Raw genomic sequence first — 18,683 nt, forward strand, 5'->3', positions numbered from 1 at the left:
ACTTCCAGTTTCCTCCTCCTGTAGTTAAGAAACAGCTCTTTGGTTTTGCTGACATTGAGTGAGATATTATTGTTGTGACACCATTCAGCTGGATTTTTAATTTCCCTTAATGCAGTATTGGAGCTGTGCTTAGCCTCACAGTCATAAGTATAAAGTGAGTAGAGCAGAGGGCTAAGCAGATAATAGATGCATGCTGATGGTGATTGTGAAGGAGATGCTGCTATCAATTCAAACTGACTTGCAAGTGTGGAAATTGAAGATCTAGTTGCAAAAAGAGGTATTAAGGCCTACATCTTGGAGCTTATTGATTAGTTTTGAGGGGATATAATAGTATTTCATACTGATCTGTAGTCAACAAACAGTATCGTGATACATGCATCTTCACGGTCCAGCCATTTTAGGGATGAGTGAAGAGCCAATGAGATGACATCTGCTGTGGACCTGTTGCTTCTGTAGACAGAATGGAGTGGATCCAAGTCACTCCTCAGGTAGGAATTGATAGATTTCATTATCAACCACTCAAAGCACGTCATCACAGTGACTGTAAGGGCTACTGAATGATAGTTGATAGTCATTGAGGCAGGTTAGAACATTCTTTTTGGGCACTGGTGACAGATCCATCAGAGACAGTCAGTCTCTCAGCATTTATATTCTGCGACTCCCTTTCTGAATTTGTCAACTTCTCACCCTTAAGTTGTTTTTTAAAAACTTTTCTCTTTAGCCAAAATTTTGGACCATTCTGCTACTGCATCCTTACATGACATTGCCAGTTTTACTATGTGATAAACAATGGGACGTTTTACCCTTTAGTCATATCATACAATAGCATGTGGTTTACTGTTGTTACTAATTAACTTTATTACACTTTGAACTTTAATTCAAATATTTTCCTTGAGCTCACTGGAAAGAGCTCTCATGTAAAGCAGCGTTGATCTCTCACAGTAATTGAAAGTTCAGAGAATTGTTGCAGCTGCCAGTTCTTTAAATGTTGAATCATTATTGTTCCAATCATGTTGCAGGTTTGGTTGGACACAGAGAGACACCGAATCAAGCAAGAGCCCTGTTCCCTGTTAATTCTGGCTACCACCTCCATCACCACATCCACCTGAGCCAGCTGGCCCCTCCCTGTAACAAGTCCCTTGGCCTCTGCCTGCCTCTGCACAAACTCAGCACTCCCCCCTCATGGCTTTTCTTTGGCTTACAGGTAACAGATCTGAGATTTATTCACACATTTTGCTGAATTAAAGTAGTGTGATATTTAGAAAGATAGCCCTGTTGCCCCTCTGTGTCTCAGTAGCCACTTTAACAGCATGATTACGCAGTATGTATGTCTAGAATGTTGTGGGTATGAAATGAAATGACATCATCATATGTATATTAAGGTGCAAGCCAATGTACCTTTCTGTTAAACCAAAATAAAGTACACAGCCTTGATTGGAAATTCTTGTGTCCTGTAGATATACTGATGGTTATAGTTCACCAACAATCCCAACACAACCCGTCTGTGCCAGGAAAGTTCATCACAACCACTAAAGGTTTTATTCAAGTGTGGAAGCATAGTTTTAGAGTGGGAACTTTAAAGCTCAGGGTACAGACAATTGAAGCAGGGCCACCATTGTTTGGTCATCAAAATCTAGCATGTATGTGAGGCCAGAACAGGGAATGTTTGTACAGGAGGGGAAGGGTGAATTGGTTTGAAGTCAAGAATAAGGATATTAAATCGAGGCACCACTAGAGTGACCGAGTGGAAGTCAACTGTGAGTAATCCTCGAGTCCACACATTGGAGGTTTGAGCTGCAATCCCACTGTTTCAAATCTCCTCAACCCAGACGAGTATCACAAGATCTTGCTGAATCCCCAGCTTACTAGATTGTCCAGTTTTTATGCGGAGTTAGTTGTCAGAATACTGCTAAATCCTTGACCCAAGAGAGCAGATGTTGTAATCTGGAGCAACAAGTAATCTGCTGGAGGAACTCAGTGTAGGTAGCATCCTGCATCTATAATAGCCAGTGAATAAAGTTGTTCCCAGTTACAACAGGATAAACCAGGAAAGTGGATGGACGCATGGCAGATGGAATTTAACTTGGATAAGTGTGATTAGATAAATTTTGGAAAGTTAACCCAGGCTAGGAAATGCACACTGATTGGCAGGGCCCTGAGGAGTGTTAGTGACACAGTTAGACAGTATAGTGACGAAGACCTTAAGACAAAGGAGCAGAAGTCAGAAGAAGACCTATGGCACTTGTATCTTCATTGGTTAAGGCATTGAGTACAACAGTTAATACATCATGTTGCTTTGTACAAATTATTGGTAGCTCTGCACGGTATGTAATGTGCAGTTCGGGTCACTATGCAATAGGAAGGTTGTGATTGACTGAGAGATGATGGCAATAGGATTCCCTAAGTGTTCCCTGGACTGGATGGCTTAAGTCATAAGGAGCAATTCGATAAGTTGGAACTGGATTCCCTAGACTGAGAGTGGCTAAGGGATAACCTTCTAGATGTTTATAAAATTTTGGAGTGCATAGATAGGGTATTTTTTTTTTCTCTCAGAGTCCCTAGTCCTGATGAAGGGTCTCGGCCCGAAACGTCGACAGTGCTTCTCCTTATAGATGCTGCCTGGCCTGCTGTGTTCCACCAGAATTTTGAGTGTGTTGTTTGAGTTTCCCGCATCTGCAGGTTTCCTTGTGTTTGGTGTGGATGAGTTTGGCTGGAGGTCCTGTTTCGGTATAACTCCCTGAATCTATTACTTGTCAATTATTCTGTATTTCCTCTTTGTGATTTTTATGAATGACCTGGATGAAGAAGTAGAAATGTGGATTAGTAAGTCTGCTGATGACACAAAGGTTGGGGGTTTTGTGGATAGTGTGGAGGGCTGTCAGAGTTTACAGTGGGTCATCAATACGATGCAGAACTGGACTGAGAAGTGGAAAATGGACTTCAACCCAGAAATGTGTGAAATGGTTCATTTTTGTAGGTCCAATTTGAAGACAGAATATAATATAAATGGTAAGTCTCTTGGCAGTGTAGAGGAACTGAGAGAACTTGGGGTCCATGTTGATAGAACACTCAAAGCTGCTGCACAATTTGACAGTGTTGTTAAGAAGGTGTATGGTGTGTTGGCATTCATCAATCGTGGGACTGAGTTCAAGAGCTGTGAGGTAGTGTTACAGCTATATAATACCTTGGTGAGACCTCATGGAGTAACTTTGTTAATTTCTGGTCATCTCGCTACAGGAAGGATGTGGATACTATAGAGAGAGTGCAGAGGAGATTTACAAGGATATTGCCTGGATTGGAGGGTGTACCTTATGAGAATAGGTTGAGTGTACTTGGTCTTTTCTCCTTGGAGCGACGGAGGTTAAGAAGTGATCTGAGAGAGGTGGATAAGATGATGAGGGGCATTGATTGTGTGGATAGCCAGAGGCTTTTTCCCAGGGCTAAAATGGCTAACACAGGAGGGCATAATTTTAAGTCACTTGGAAGCAGATACAGAGGGGATGTCAGGGTTAAGTTTTTCACATACAGAGTGGGGGGTGCATGGAATGCACAGCCGGTGGTAGTGGTGGAAGCAGGTACACCAGGGTCTTTTAAAAGTCTCTTAGATAGGTACATGGGACTTAGAAAAATAGAGGGCTATGCACTAGGAAGATTCTAGGTAGTCTCTAGAGTAGGTTACATGGTCAGCAGAACATTGTGGGCTGAAGGGCCTGTAATGTGCTGTAAATTTCGATGTTCTATGTTCCTTCTTTGGTTTGGCTTCAAGGTTACATAGGACCTTGGGACACTTACACAATCAGAAATTGTCTTTAGAATGCCATTACTGGTGTTGTCTCTCTGGAGTTTGAAACTGAAGATTGAATTGAAGGTCATTGGAATAATTCTCTCTTCATTTGCCTGTTTCCTTCTGTAGTTTAATAGCCTGTGTTGGGTGGATAAGCAACTGCTGGGTATTCAGCTTGGAGAAAATCTTTCAGAACAGGGATACACAAAACAAAAACTAAGGAGCCAAATGGTGATCACAAACGTCCATTGTCTTCTGCTATATGAAAAGCTTTCACCTGTAAACTAAGTTGCACAAGTCATTGAGTCAGTGGACAAATTAATAGGAATCATAGCTGGGAAATACAATCATACAGTCAACCTCTTAATGCAGAATGTGATTGAATTAAGTAAAAATAAATTGTTAAATTTGATTAGCACTTGCTGGAATGTTTTGAGTTAAATAGATTTAGTGACCACTGTATTAGTTACACCTGTACACCTGCTTATTAATGTAAATATGTAATTAGCCTATCATGTGGCAGGATCCCAATGCATAAAAGCATGCATACATGGTCAAAAGGTACAGACCAAACTTCAGAATGGGCAAGAAATGTGATGTAAGTGAATGATTTTTGGTGCCAGATGGGGTGGTTTGAGTATCTCAGAAACTACTGGTCTCCTGGGATTTTCATGCACAGCAACCTCTAGAGTTTACAGAGAATTATGCTAAAAAATAAACCAAAAAGAAAAAATCCAGTGAGTGGTAGTTCTGTAGGCAAAAGCACCTTGTTAATGAAAGAGGTCAGAGAAGAATGACCAGACTGGTTCAAGCTAACAGGAAAGCCACTGTAACTCAAATAACCAACAGTGGTGTGCAGAAGAGTATATCTGAATGCACAATACATCAAACTTTGTACATAATGTTCACATGAAACTGATTCTATCTCATCTTCTGCTCCAACCCATGCAAGAACATGAGTGAAATTTGCACAGATTCCCATACCCTGTCCCAGATGAGTATTGTCCAACATCTTTATGGTTTCACAATGCAACTGAATTTGTTTTCTTCAATAATCATTTCTGTCCAATGGTAGTAAGACAGGGAAAACATTAACTTTCCAATAAAAAAAGAAGGCTATTGAAATATCAGAGATATGATAGCATCAAAATTTACATCTTTCGATGAGATGAGAAATTTGAAAGAAAAGTGTTCTGTGTTCTAACCTTGGAGACATTCATCTTGCAATTACACTAATAATTTAGTTGTCATCCACATGTAATTAGACCAATAGTTTCCAAAGCAACCTCTGTTTATGTTAGAACTGAGTGAGCACATGGCCACTTTGATAATATGAACCTAACATTACAGATTTTGCATTAACTACCCTCAAAGAGTTCCAAGAATAGCTCCAGGTAGCTGAAATCAAAAAAGAATTTCAGCAATGTTTTCAGCCTACACGAAGAGATCTGCAGATGCTGGAAATTCAAACTCACACAAAATGCTGGTAGAACACAGCAGGCCAGGCAGCATCAATAGGGAGAAGCACTGTCGACGTTTCGGGCCAAGACCCTTCGTCAGGACTAACTGAAAGGAAAGATAGTAAGAGATTTCTTACTACTTTCAGATATCTTACTATCTTTCCTTTCAGTTAGTCCTGACAAAGGGTCTCAGCCCGAAATGTTGACAGTGCTTCTCCCTATAGATGCTGCCTGGCCTGCTGTGTTCCACCAGCATTTTGTGTGTGAATGTTTTCAGCCTACTTACCAACAAACTTTGGGTTGGAACACAGGCAAATGTCATGTATCCACAGCATCAAAGTGACAGAATAAATATCTTGAGCAGAATTTCCACCACATCTATCATTAATTGCAACTTTGGTGGGAGATTGGCAAAAACCTTCAGTGAACAAGTGTTTCTTAACTACTTCACTGGAGCTTAGCACAGTCACCACTGAAGTTACTGTGGTGATATTTTGAATTTGTGAAATAGTGTTTAGCTAGTATTAGTTGACCTTAGAACATCTCTGCTCTTTATTTGTTTGCTTTGAGTTTGGATATGAATAACCATCATCAGAAATGAGAGAAGTGGCTAACTGTGATCACTATTACTATCTCAATCATTCATGTGATTACTGCCACTGCTTCAATTATTCCTCCATCACCACTGATGTCTCAGCTAACTCCAAAGCAGCACCACCATCTATCTCAATCATTCCTGTCATCACCCACTATCTCAATGATCCAAAACAACTTATTAGGCAAGGCAAAGGTTGCAGCAGAAGACCATTTGAACTTTCTAGTCTATACCACCATAAAATTAGACCAAGGGTCACTTGCATCTAATCTCCACCTACCTGGTTTAATATCATATCTCTGAAAAACCTTGGCTAACAAAAACCTATTAGCCTCAGTGTTTCCTTGGATGCATTGGACTTAATAGGATTCTTAAGGAGTAGACATCCAGATTTCCATTTCTCTTTGCACAAGGAAAGGTTTCCCATCAGCCTACCTTTCCTTTGTTATGGTCCATTGTCCTGGAATGTTTTATCAAATTATCCTGAACTATCCTGTCAACATTTTAATCATCTGAAGCATTTCATTAGGTCACCCATTATCTTCAGTAACAAGTTCCTAAGATTCCTTTCTTGATAATCAAAACAAAGAACCATTAGCTTTTCACACTGACTTTGCACATGTATGTGAAATTTAGAATTATATACAAACTCAAGGGAAAATAACAAACAGCCCTTATGTACTGAACAGCAACACAGACTGGGAGCATGATCTCCTTGACTGCAATTTTATGTCAGAATTCAGTTCCTGATTCATCATACTTCTTCTTTATTTCTTAAATGCTCCTCATTCCTAGATAGCTTTTCCAATTTAACAAATACAGTTCAAAAGATTCAAAAGATTATTATATCTGAATTAACCTGTCTCAAGGATTGTTGATTCTAACTTCAAACCAAAGTGTTGAAAATGCAACCAACACGACAGAGTCCTGTCTGATGTAATGGTGGCTCTGGATGTTAGAAGCCCGTTATCTGAGGGAACTCCTCAGTGTCCTGCCTCCTGGACATTGTTCCAGAACTAAGGGGATGGAATAAAAATAGAAAAAAGGCCAAGTTCACTTAACCTATTCTCATAAGGTATGCTCTTCAATCCAGACAACATTGTTGTAGATCTCCTCTGCACTCTCTCTATGGTAGTGACGTGACCAGAACTGAACACCATACTTCAAGTGGGGTCTAACTAAAGTCTTATATGGCTGTGACGTTATCTCACGGCTCTTGTACTCAATCCCATAGCTGATGAATGCCAACACACCATACGCCTTCTTAACAGTACTGTCAACCTGTGCAGCAGCTTTGAGTGTCTTATGGACATGGACCCTAAGATCTCACTGATCCTCCACACTGCCAAGAGTCTTATCATTAATATTATATTCTGTCTTCAAATCTGACCTACTGAATTGAACCACTTCACACTTGTCTGGCTTAAAGTCGATCTGCCACTTCTCAGCCCAGTTCTGCATCCTATCAATGTTGCACCTCTGACAACCCTCCACACTATCCACAACACCCCCAACTTTTGTGTCATCAGCAAACTTACTAACCCACCCTTCTGCATCCTCATTTTTTAAATAAAAATCACAAAGAGGATGGGTCCTAGAACAGATCCCTGCAGAACACCACTGGCCATTGTCCTCCACACAGAATACAAACCATCCGCATCTACCCTTTGCTTTCTGTGAGCAAGCCAATTCTGGATCCACAAAGCAAGGTCTCCTTGGATCCCATGCCTCCGTACTTTCTGAATGAGCCTTGCATAGGGAACCTTATCAAATGCCTTATTAAAATCCATATACAATACATCCACTGCTCTACCTTCATCAATGTGTTTTGTTACATCAATAGAATGTGAATAGAGTCACAGCTAGTAGATATTATGTTATCACAGCTATGTTGTCTGGAAGGGTTTGATGGGAACTTAGGGAGAATAGATGGGCTGTTTAATGGTTAGCATTAGTGGGCTGTAGGTCTTATTTCTAAATCTACTGTATATTCGTGAAAATTAGGTTGCATTGCTTACTGCTGCTTAAGCCCATTTGACTATGTTGAATGAGTATAGTGACCTATACCAGGTTCAAATAATTAATTCCTACATTGCAGAAATAATTAATCCTCTGTAAGCAGTTTGTGATGGGATGGGATGCAAACATAAGGCTTGTTTTTGCTTTTTTTCACATATAAAATAGTTAGTCATTTCTGAGGTATAGTGTAAATGGAAACCATTCTCTTTTGCGACAACATTCATTTTAATGTTACCAGATGCCTTTGTGATTATGAAATTTAAATGAACATCCGTAAAGTAGGGTCATTGAGCAATACAGCATAGGAGTCCATGCTTACCATATGCTATCCAGCTGGTCCCAATTTCCTGCATTCGGCCCATATCTTTCTAAATCCCACCCCTCCATGTTCCATATACACCACTATTTGCATATGAAAATTATCCCCCAGGACCCTTTTAAATATGTAAATTACAACCCATTAGAGATTATTTTCTTGGAAAGAATAAAAAGTAAAACTTTTTAAATTGACACCATCTTGAGGTAAAACCTAACAGAAGCTCTCACAGCTGTTTCTGTTTGTTCCGAGCAGTTGCCTCTCCTCACAGTGCAGGCCACTGGTGGTACTGATTCTACTCTCATGTTCGCCAACTTTGTCACACAACACATCTGGTCTTCGAACATGGAGTGGAGGTCTGTACTCCGAACTGACCTTTAATTCCCCCAGATTTCTCTTCCTAAATCCTAAACTGACCTCCAACTCCCCTCTCTGTCCTCAAAACCATCCCTATAAGCTGAAAAAACAACAAAGTCCGAGCCCTGACCTTGATAGAAGACAAGATGTTCTAAGCAGTTGCTGAGTGGTCTAAACTTTATACCTACTCTAAGCAGTTGGAGAGTGTCTGGTGTGAGACCTCTTAATTAGCTCAGCGCTGGGATCTTGAAGATATCCCAGAAGTGCCACACATGAGGCTGCTAAACAAGATAAGAGCCCATGGAATTACGGGAACGTTACATACATAGATAGAGTGTTGGTTGATTGGCAGGAAACAGAGAGTGGGAATAAAGGGATCCCATTCTGGTTGGCTGCCAGTTACCAGCGGTGTTCCACTGTTGGGGCTGCTCTTTTTACGTTGTATATCATTGATTTGGATTATGGAATAGATGGCTTTGTGGCTAAATTTGCTGACGATACAAAGATAGGTGGAGGGGCCGGTAGTGCTGAGGAAACAGAGAGTCTGCAGAGAGACTTGGATAGATTGGGGGAATGGGCAAAGAAGTGGCAAATGAATTACAATGTCGGAAAGTGTACGGTCATGCACATCGGTAGAAGAAATAAACAGGCAGACTATTATTTAAATGGGGAGAGAATTCAAAGTTCTGAGATGCAACTGGACTTGGGAGTCCTCGTGCAGAATACTCTTAAGGTTAACCTCCAGGTTGAATCAGCGGTGAAGAAGGCGAATGCAATGTTGGCATTCACATCTAGAGAAATAGAGTATAGGAGTGGGGATGTGATGTTGAGGCTCTATAAGACACTGGTAAGACCTCACTTGGAATACTGTGTGCAGTTTTGGGCTCCTTATTTAAGAAAGGATGTGCTGACATTGGAGAGGGTTCAGAGAAGATTCACTAGAATGATTCCGGGAAAGAAAGGGTTAACGTATGAGGAACGTTTGACCGCTCTTGGACTGTACTCCTTGGAGTTTAGAAGAATGAGGGGGACCTCATAGAAACATTTCGAATGTTGAAAGGCATGGACAGAGTGGATGTGGCAAAGTTGTTTCCAATAGTGGGGCAGTCTAGTACGAGAGGACATGACTTGAGGATTGCAGGGCGCCCATTCAGAACAGAGATGCAAAAAAATTTTTTTAGCCAGAGGGTGGTGAATCTATGAAATTTGTTGCCACGGGCGGCAGTGGAGGCCAAGTCATTGGGTGTATTTAAGGCAGAGATTGATAGGTATCTGAGTAGTCAGGGCATCAGAGGTTATGGTGAGAAGGTGGGGGAATGGGACTAAAGGGGAGATTGGTCAGCTCATAACGAAATGGCAGAGCAGACTCAATGGGCCGAATGGCCAACTTCTGCTCCTTTGTCTTATGGATATTTGAGCTGGAATCTCGAAGATATTTGTGCAGAGTCTTACCTAGCTGTCCTAGTGAATAGATACTTACAATGTCTAACTAGTGAGGGCTGGCTCTCCAATTACTAGTTTTTATTTATTGAGATATAGCGCAGAGTAGGCCTGTCTGGCCCTTTGAGCCATGTGCTCAGCAATCACCCAGTTAAATCATGGGACAATGATCAATTAACCTACTGACTGGTAGGTCTTTGGAATGTAGAAGGAGGAAACTGAAGCAGCTGGAAGAAACTCACATGGTCAGACGGGAAACGTATAAATTCCTAACAGTGGGAATTGAACCCAGGCGTTGTGCTAACCACTGCACTACCATGCACCCCCCTACACCCCCCCCCCCAGTAGTTGTAAGCTACTAGTTAGATTTTCAACTGTAATTTATATTAATAATCTATTTGTGCATATGAATTTGACCTATTCCATGCTCAATTTGCAGATGAATGTTGTTCAGTCTGCCCCATCACCATCATTACCAGCCTATGGAATATTGAGCTGGTCGGTCAAAAGTGCAATTCATCTCAGCACATCTAAAAGTTGCTGGAAGCCCATGATTTCGTATGGCTTACAGTACATACTTACTTTACTGCCAGCAGAAACTAGAATTTCCTGGGGCCATTTACAACTTCTGATGTTTACTCATAAACTCATAATCATATAGTAAAAGGGCTTGGAAACAGATGTTAATTAGAGGCTGCACTATCATAGAAACTTGTCCACAGCAGTTCTAATTCCTCTTTTATATGGGCATTATTGTTTTAGAGGTCTTTGTGGACAGGAATTGACAGAACATTATTCCCTCTCCATGGGGTAGGGGATAGGGTGGTCCTAAACCAAGAGTCATAGTCTGAGCATAAGGGTTGACCATTTGTTCTGAATGAGATGGACTTTGGAAACTGGAGGAGCCAGGAGGTCTGGGAATCAAATGGGAAAGTTGGTGATTTCAGAATCAGGTACAATCCCATTGAAAGGTGTACAGGCTTGCCTCGCTTCAGACCCCTGAATAAGATAGGGTCTGCAGTAGGATCAAGACAATGATCCCAGGAGTGAAAGGTTAACGTATGAGGAATGCTTGATGGTTCTGCGCCCATACTCATTGGAGTTTAGAAGAATGGGGGGGGGGGGGATCTCATTGAAACTCATTAAATATTGAAAGCCCTAGATAGAGTGGATGTAGAGAGGATATTTCTAGTAGTAGGGGGAGTCTAGCACCAGAGGACACAGCCTCAGAATACAAGGATGCCCTGTACAACTGAGAAGAGGAGAGATTTCTTTAGCTGAGAGGGTAGTGAATCTGCAGAATTCATTGCCAAAGAAGGCTGTGGAGGTAAGTCAGTGGGTATATTTAAAGCTGAGGTTGAAAGGTTCTTGATTAGTAAGAAAGTCCTAGGTTAGGGGTAGAAGGCAAGAGAATGGAGTTGAAAATATCAATGAAAATATATCATCCATGATCAAATGGTGGAGCAGACTTAATGGGCTGAACAGCCTTATTCTGCTCCTATGTCTTATGGTCTTATACCACAGATATTTGACTTGGCACCAGGTAAAAAGTAGTTAAATCTGATAAGAAGTGAGCACAGTTCCTGTGACAAATAAGTAAAAGACATGTGTTTAGAATTCCATTCCCCCCTCCCCCCATGGATGTGAATTTTAGGAGCAGAGCAGAAAAATTTTCATTAGGATATACATACCCTCAACTTCAGAAAAACAAGACTTAACAGAAAATCATAAACTTAAGAAATTCTGCAGATGCTGGAAATCCAAAGCAAAACACACAAAATTCTGGAGGAACTCAGCCGGTCAGGCAGCATCTAGAGAAATGAATAAACATCAACATTTTGGTGTGTGACTCTTCTTTAAGACTGACAGTCTTCTTAAAATACTTTTCAACAACTTGATTTTCATAGATCCAAAACTGTGAACCAACCTTGGACTGTGCCTTTAGAACACAAATCTACCCTTACCGAGGCACACCTCATCACACTATGTTTGCTAACCATCTGTGTGTTGGATTCCACCAAAGGTAAGCTGGAATTTCTGGTAGAGAGAAAGGCTTGTATTGGTTTAGTACCGTTTACCCTTCCTGGAGGTCACGTAGCACTTTCCAATCAATAACATGTAGTATATTTGACATGTAGTCATTGTAATGTTGGAAACCCAGCAGTTAAGTTATGCTGTGTAGAATTTTCACGGACTACAACATATGCGTCATTCCTATCGAGTTCTGATGAAGGGTCTCAATCTGAAGTAGCGACCATCCATTTCTCTTCATAGATGCTGCTTGGTCTACTGAGTTCCTGCAGCATTTTGCATCTGTTGATTCAGATTTCCACCATTGCGACTCATTCCTGCTCGCCGTTATTTAGAATCAGAATCAGATGTATTATCTCCAGCATATGTTGCGAAATTTGTTAACTTAGCAGCAGCAGTACAATGCAATACATGATAATAAAGAAAGAAAAAACAAGTAAATCCATTACAGTAAGTATATATATGTACATATATTGAATAGATTACAAATAGTGCAAAACAGAAATAATGTATATTGAAAAAAAGTGAGGAAGTATTCATGGGATCAATGTCCATTCAGGAATCATATGGCAGAGGGGAAGAAGCTGTTCCCGAATCGCTGATTGTGTGCCTTTAGGTTTCTGTACCTCCTACCTGACGGTAACAATGAGAAGAGGGCATGTCCTGGGTGATGGGATCCTTAATAATGAACGTCACCTTTCTGAGGCACCACTCCTTGGAGATACGCTGGATGCAAAAGAGGCTAACTCCATGGATGGAGCTGACTAATTTTACAACTTCCTGGAGTTTCTTTCGGTCCTGTGCAGTATTTCCCCCACCCCTCCCTGATACCAGAATCTGACCAGATTCTGATGCAGCCTGTCAGAATGCTCTCCACAGTACTTCTATAGAAGCTTGTGAGTGTTTTAGGTGACAAACTGAATCTCTTCAAACTCCTAATGAAATATAGCTACAGTCTTGCCTTCTTATTCATGAAATTAGAATCACACCATTGACGGATTTGGAACCTTAATTCCCAATAACTTGTTTAGATTGGGGCACGGGTGTGCTTTCATGGCCCTACAAGGCAGCTCTTCTGCCTTCTCAGATTTCTCACACTAACAGTTTCCTTGCTTCATTAGGTATCAAGAGCCATTTCCATGGCTGTCATCTATGGAGCTAACTGATGCCCACCAACACTGGCTTGAGAGGGGTGTCAATGCCAGGAAGGTGCTTGGAAAATTAATGAGATGTTTGAGTCGAAGTCTCTCAGGCCTCACAGTCTTGTGAAGGAGTCAAATGCTCCTCATCTGCATCATCCTCCCTGCATCCATTATTCACCTCCCAAGCTACAAGTCAGCACAAAACTCATTGCCAGCCTGAAATACTGAACCTGGAATGGATTGCTTGTGAGCTCTATCCATTCTCCAATTATTGGGTGGCACAGTGGTGTGGTCAGTAGTGCTACTGCCTCACAGTGCCAGAGGAGGCTAAAGAAATTCAGCATGTCCCCATTGTTCCTGAACCAGCATGGATAACTTCACTCACCTCAACTCTGAGCTGATTCCACAACCTATGGACTCATTTTCAAGGACTCTACAACTCATGTTCTCAGTATTGTCCTTGAGAGGCTGAATGGTCTACTTCTGTACCTATTGTCTATTGTCTATTTGCACAGATTGTCTTCTTTTGTACATTGGTTGTCAGTCTTTGTATGAAGTTTTTCATTGATTCTATTTTATTTCTTCGTTCTACCATGAATGCCCACAAGAAAATGAATCTCAGGTGGTACATGATGAGAAATATGTACTAATAAACTTACTTTGAACTTTGATCCCCACCAAGCTTTATTGATATACAACAGAGGGCACCCTATCGCAACGTAGCAAAACTTAGCAACCGCTTTGCCTGGGACCGCCAGAAACTGCAGGGAGTGGTGGACACAGCTCATCTCCCCTCCATGGGACTCCATTTATACTTCTCACTGTTTCAGTAAAGCAGCCAACATTACTGAAGGCACCTTTTACCACCACCCCCCCCCCCCAATATTCTCACTTCTCCCATTGGGCAGAATATTCAAAAGCTCAAGGGCAGCTTCTATCCCACTGTAATAAGACTATTGAATGGTCTTCTTCCATGCTACAATGGACATTCAACCTCACAATTTACCTCATAATGGCCTTGCACCTTATTCTCTGCCTGCTCTGCAATTTCTCTCTAACTGTTATGCTATATTCTGCATTCCACTATTACTTGTCCTTTGTAATACGTCAAGGTACTGATGTGATGAAATGAATGTATAGTTGGCATGTATGTCAATGTTTTTCTCTGTACCTCTGTAGATGTGACAATAAGAAACCAATCCTGGCCTTGGGGGTGCCATCTGCTTCAAACCTGTGCACATCCTCCTGACTGCTTGGATTTCCTTTTGCTGCTTCATTTTACTCCCATGCCCCAGAGGGTTTGGTAGGCTAATTGGCCACTAAATTGCTTACCTAATGTGTTATTGGGTGTTAGAATCAGGGAGGAATTGATGAGGATGTAGGGAGAATTAAAAATAGGATTAACGTAGGTTTAATGTACTGTGAATGGTGTTGATAATCAGCACAGAATTGATGGGCCAAAGAGCCTATTTCTGCACTGTATTTCCCTCTAATTACATTCTTTTATTTTTTGCTCTGATATAGTTGAACAATTAAACCACTGCAATGATAAACCAAACCTCAAACAAAATACCAACAGCCTAGAGCAACTCATCACTCTCGTCCCAAGGAGCTTGTGAGTCAATAACCCATATGAACAACAAATTTACTGGTTGAGTTGATAGAAACACAATAACATTTTCTTGACATAATGGCTATCATCAAAATGCTGAACCTTTTACCCGCAAGAAACCACAATTCATAAATCCAGGAGTCAAGTTATCAAGTCGCACATCATCACTGGTGTCACCTGGATTCTATTACTACTACTCACATCTTGTCTGAACAGAAATTTGATTTGTCCATTTTCACAGTCCAATAACCATTGCTTCCGATCATATCTCACCCTATCACAACTTTTCTGTTCGTCCTCTAGTACTGTGATTTACTGTAACAAAGCCCCTCGGTACCGCACTTTATTTTTTCTCCCATATACTCAGTACTTTCTAGTGGAATAGTTAAACCCAGACAGTGTGTTTTTCTCTTTTCTTCGCAGCTCAAGTCATGCTTATTTGAAAGAAAGAACTTGCATTCATATAGCACCATTCAAGATCAGCAGCTGCAGGACTTCATGGCCAATGAGACAAGATGATAGCACTGTTATTATCATTTGTAATGTAACTAGAGAAAATCCCATGATCTTATAATGAGAATGTCGGCTTGTAAATGAATACCAAGAATTTTCTTGTTCTCCTGAGAAAGAGTCAATTGTGATTTTTGAATCTTAGACGGAGGATGGCACCTCAGTCTTGCACCTCAAATGAAAAATGATAGCTGCCGCGATGTTGGACATCTCTACAACATCTTGAGGATCAACATCTTAAGCTGATAACCCTGTGACTTTCTGACTCAGAAATTAGGGTTTTGCCACAGAGTAAAGGCTAATACCTGAAGGTCTTTTAAACACTGATACCTAGGAATTCTGCTGTACTTCACAGTGATTCTATGTGACGTATGTTCTGCGTTTTAGAAACACAGATGCCGAATGTGATCAATTGCAAATGGAGAGCACGTGTCTTAGACTGGACTATTTTTCTCTATGATATGTTATGTGCAGTAGGTGCTCAGTATGCATGTTCCTGGTTGCACATTGATAGCCTACCTGCCAGTATCCTATCAATAACTTCCTCAGCTGATCTCCGCCATCTCCCCCCTGACACGCCCACTTCTCAGATCTCTCTGATCTTCCTTCCCGTCCTGCTCCTTCAGCCTCTCCTATAACCCTCTACTAAGCTCCTCACTACTTGATCAGTTCTCCCTCAGCTACTAACTCCTTAAAAGCCCTGTCCTTCTCCCCACTCCACTGCACCCTTCCCTTCAGAACCTCTATAAACCATCTATGAAGCCTATTCTCTTCATCTGATCTTTGTACTGTGCCCCTGCAACCTCTTCCCAGAATCCTGGAGTTCTCTCTCCACAATCTAATCACCTTCCCAATGTTCTCCTTCTCCACCTTGCCCTACTACTATCTCCACAATGCTGAACATCTCATTCCCTCATCTTATTCTACCATCATCTTCCCCATTCAGAAATCTTACAAAAACATACAGCATGGAGACAGGCTGACTGCCAAGCAACAATTCTACACTGATCCCATTATATTTGCACCATGAACTCCTCTCAGATTCTACCACTCACACAGACACAGACACAGACACACACAGACACAGACACACACACACACACACACACACACACACACACACACTCACACATTCTCGCACACACTCACACACATGTGCATTTGCACACACACTCACACACACATTCACACACATATGTACACTTGCACATACACAATCACACGCACTAACACACAGACAGACACACACACACACATTTTGGGAATAAAATCTTACCCTCTGGAAGTCCACAAAAATATGAACTTCACCTTACTGTTCCTCTTTTGCACTATTATTATTTATATATTGTAACTTATATAAATTTTTATGTCTCACACTGTGTTGTTGGCACAAAACATTTCACAACATACGGCAGTGATAATAAACCTGAGTCTGATTCACACAAGGGGCAGTTTACCATGGTCAATTAACTTACTAATTCATATATCTTAGGGACATGGAAAGAAACTTCAACCAATAATCGCAGCTGTACTATTCAGCAAAATCTGCTCTACTTAATAGAATTGGCCATTCCAGTAAGTTTAAATATATGAAGCTAATATTCAGATTCCAATTCGTCTATGCTCCTATTCATTATAATGTTGATTATTTTCACAGAATCAACATCTACTGCTAACCTCATGGTATATCATTCTCATTATTCATATTTCAAGATTTGGGCATCTAAGCACTCAGGAATAAATTCTGTTGAATGCACTAAGTAGGCAACATAGTTACATGGGTACTATAAGCTTCCCTCCTGAAATTTGGACCCACGGAAGTCATTGGAAGCAATGTGTGATTCAACATTTGATTATTGTTACATCTTTAACAGAGGTTAATCTCAGTTCCTGGTGCTCCAAAGACTTTACATATGCAGTAAGCATGCATGGTCCCTTATTGACTGGCTTTAATCAGTGCTGCTGCAAACTTCAAACTTCTCCGTGGATTGTCACCTTGTCATGGTGGAAAAACCTGTGTGGTCCTGAGATCCCGAGAGCGATGCCATCTGGAGCTATGCTCCTGGTAGGATCACTCATGGTAGTAAGGTTGAGGGTGAGGTCCCTGACAAAGAACAATCCAACCAAGACCTCAATAGTGGAACAGGTGGATGAAGTTACTTCAAGCTCAACGGCTGTGAAGGCAGATGAAGGCCGCGACAAATCCGTCAGCTCCAATCGTCGTGGTTTCCATGCCATTGGAATTGGTTGATTTGTGAAGTATTGTGTGCTTCCTGGAGTGCAACCTCAAGTACGCATTAAACAAATACATGCACAGCTGTCTTCACTCAGTAGGTCATATCTTCAAGTCTTTCGGCGATTGGGGGGAGGGAGACGGGAGCAGGCAATGTAGTGGCTGGAAGGTCCTAGTCAAGAACCGGCAGGAAAACATGAGTACTTGATTCAGTCACTCAACGTTTGGACAGAAACAGAAAAGTTGTTCAGTAGCAGTATTCATGTCTGAGCAGTTTACTCACCTTGATCTAGGAGGGGGCTAGAGAAAGTGCCCTAAAAATAGTCTGCTTCACCCCATCCTGTCTGGAAAGGCGTGTCCAGAGGGATCACCATCATGTGGTCGAAAAACACTGAGAAGTGAAACTATGAAATCTGGAACCTGGAATATATGAACTCTGATGGATAACCCAAACTCAGACTGATCGGTGAGGAGAACTGCCTTTGTTTCCCGGGAACTCCAAAAATTCAACTTTGACATTGTTACTCTGAGTGAGAGCTGCTGAGCTGAAGAAAGGCAACTAAAGGAAGAGCAAGGTCAATACACCTTTTTCTGTAAAGGAAACAGCCTACTTCAGAAGCTGACAGAGCAACCACTGGGAATCAACGAACATCTCATGACTCTACGAATCCAGCTCATCAAGAACCAACACGCCACCATCATCAGTGCCTATGCTCCAACTCTGGACACTGAAGATGAAGCAAAGATGAACTTCTATGCCCAACTTAACGACGTCCTTTCCTCTATTTCCAACAACGACAAGATTATTCTCTTGGGAAACTTTAATGCCAGAGTTGGGAAAGATCATAGGCTCTGGTCTGGAATAATAAGCAAGGAAGGAGTTGGCAAGGTCGACGCCAATGGAACACTCCTCCTCACCAAATGTGCTGAACTCAACCTGGTGATTACAAACACCCTGTTTCACAGGAAAAACAGGCACAATGTCTCCTGGCAGCATCCACGCTCCAAAACTGGCACCTCATCAACTACATCATTGTACGATCTTGGGACCAACAAGATGTACTGATAACAAGAGCTGTTACTGGTGCCGACAAGTGCTGGACAGACCATCGACTCATCTTGTCCACCATGAGAATGAAACAACAAAATCAGAACACTATTAAGAAATTCAATGTTGACATCCT

General features: G+C 41.4%; 1 long non-coding RNA gene across 1 annotated transcript in view; it reads left to right on the forward strand.

The window, feature by feature from the left end:
- The window catches only part of LOC132380332 (uncharacterized), an 82,294-nt gene extending 66,991 nt beyond the window's left edge, over positions 1–15,303 (forward strand). Inside the window, exons 3-5 of the long non-coding RNA XR_009507738.1 lie at positions 1,020–1,204; positions 11,879–11,994; positions 15,180–15,303. This is a non-coding gene — a long non-coding RNA (uncharacterized LOC132380332). The remainder of the gene's footprint in view (positions 1–1,019; positions 1,205–11,878; positions 11,995–15,179) is intronic.
- The last annotated feature ends 3,380 nt before the right edge of the window (positions 15,304–18,683 follow it).

The sequence above is a fragment of the Hypanus sabinus genome, chromosome 23 (genome assembly GCF_030144855.1).
Source record: "Hypanus sabinus isolate sHypSab1 chromosome 23, sHypSab1.hap1, whole genome shotgun sequence".
Lineage (NCBI taxonomy): Eukaryota > Metazoa > Chordata > Chondrichthyes > Myliobatiformes > Dasyatidae > Hypanus > Hypanus sabinus.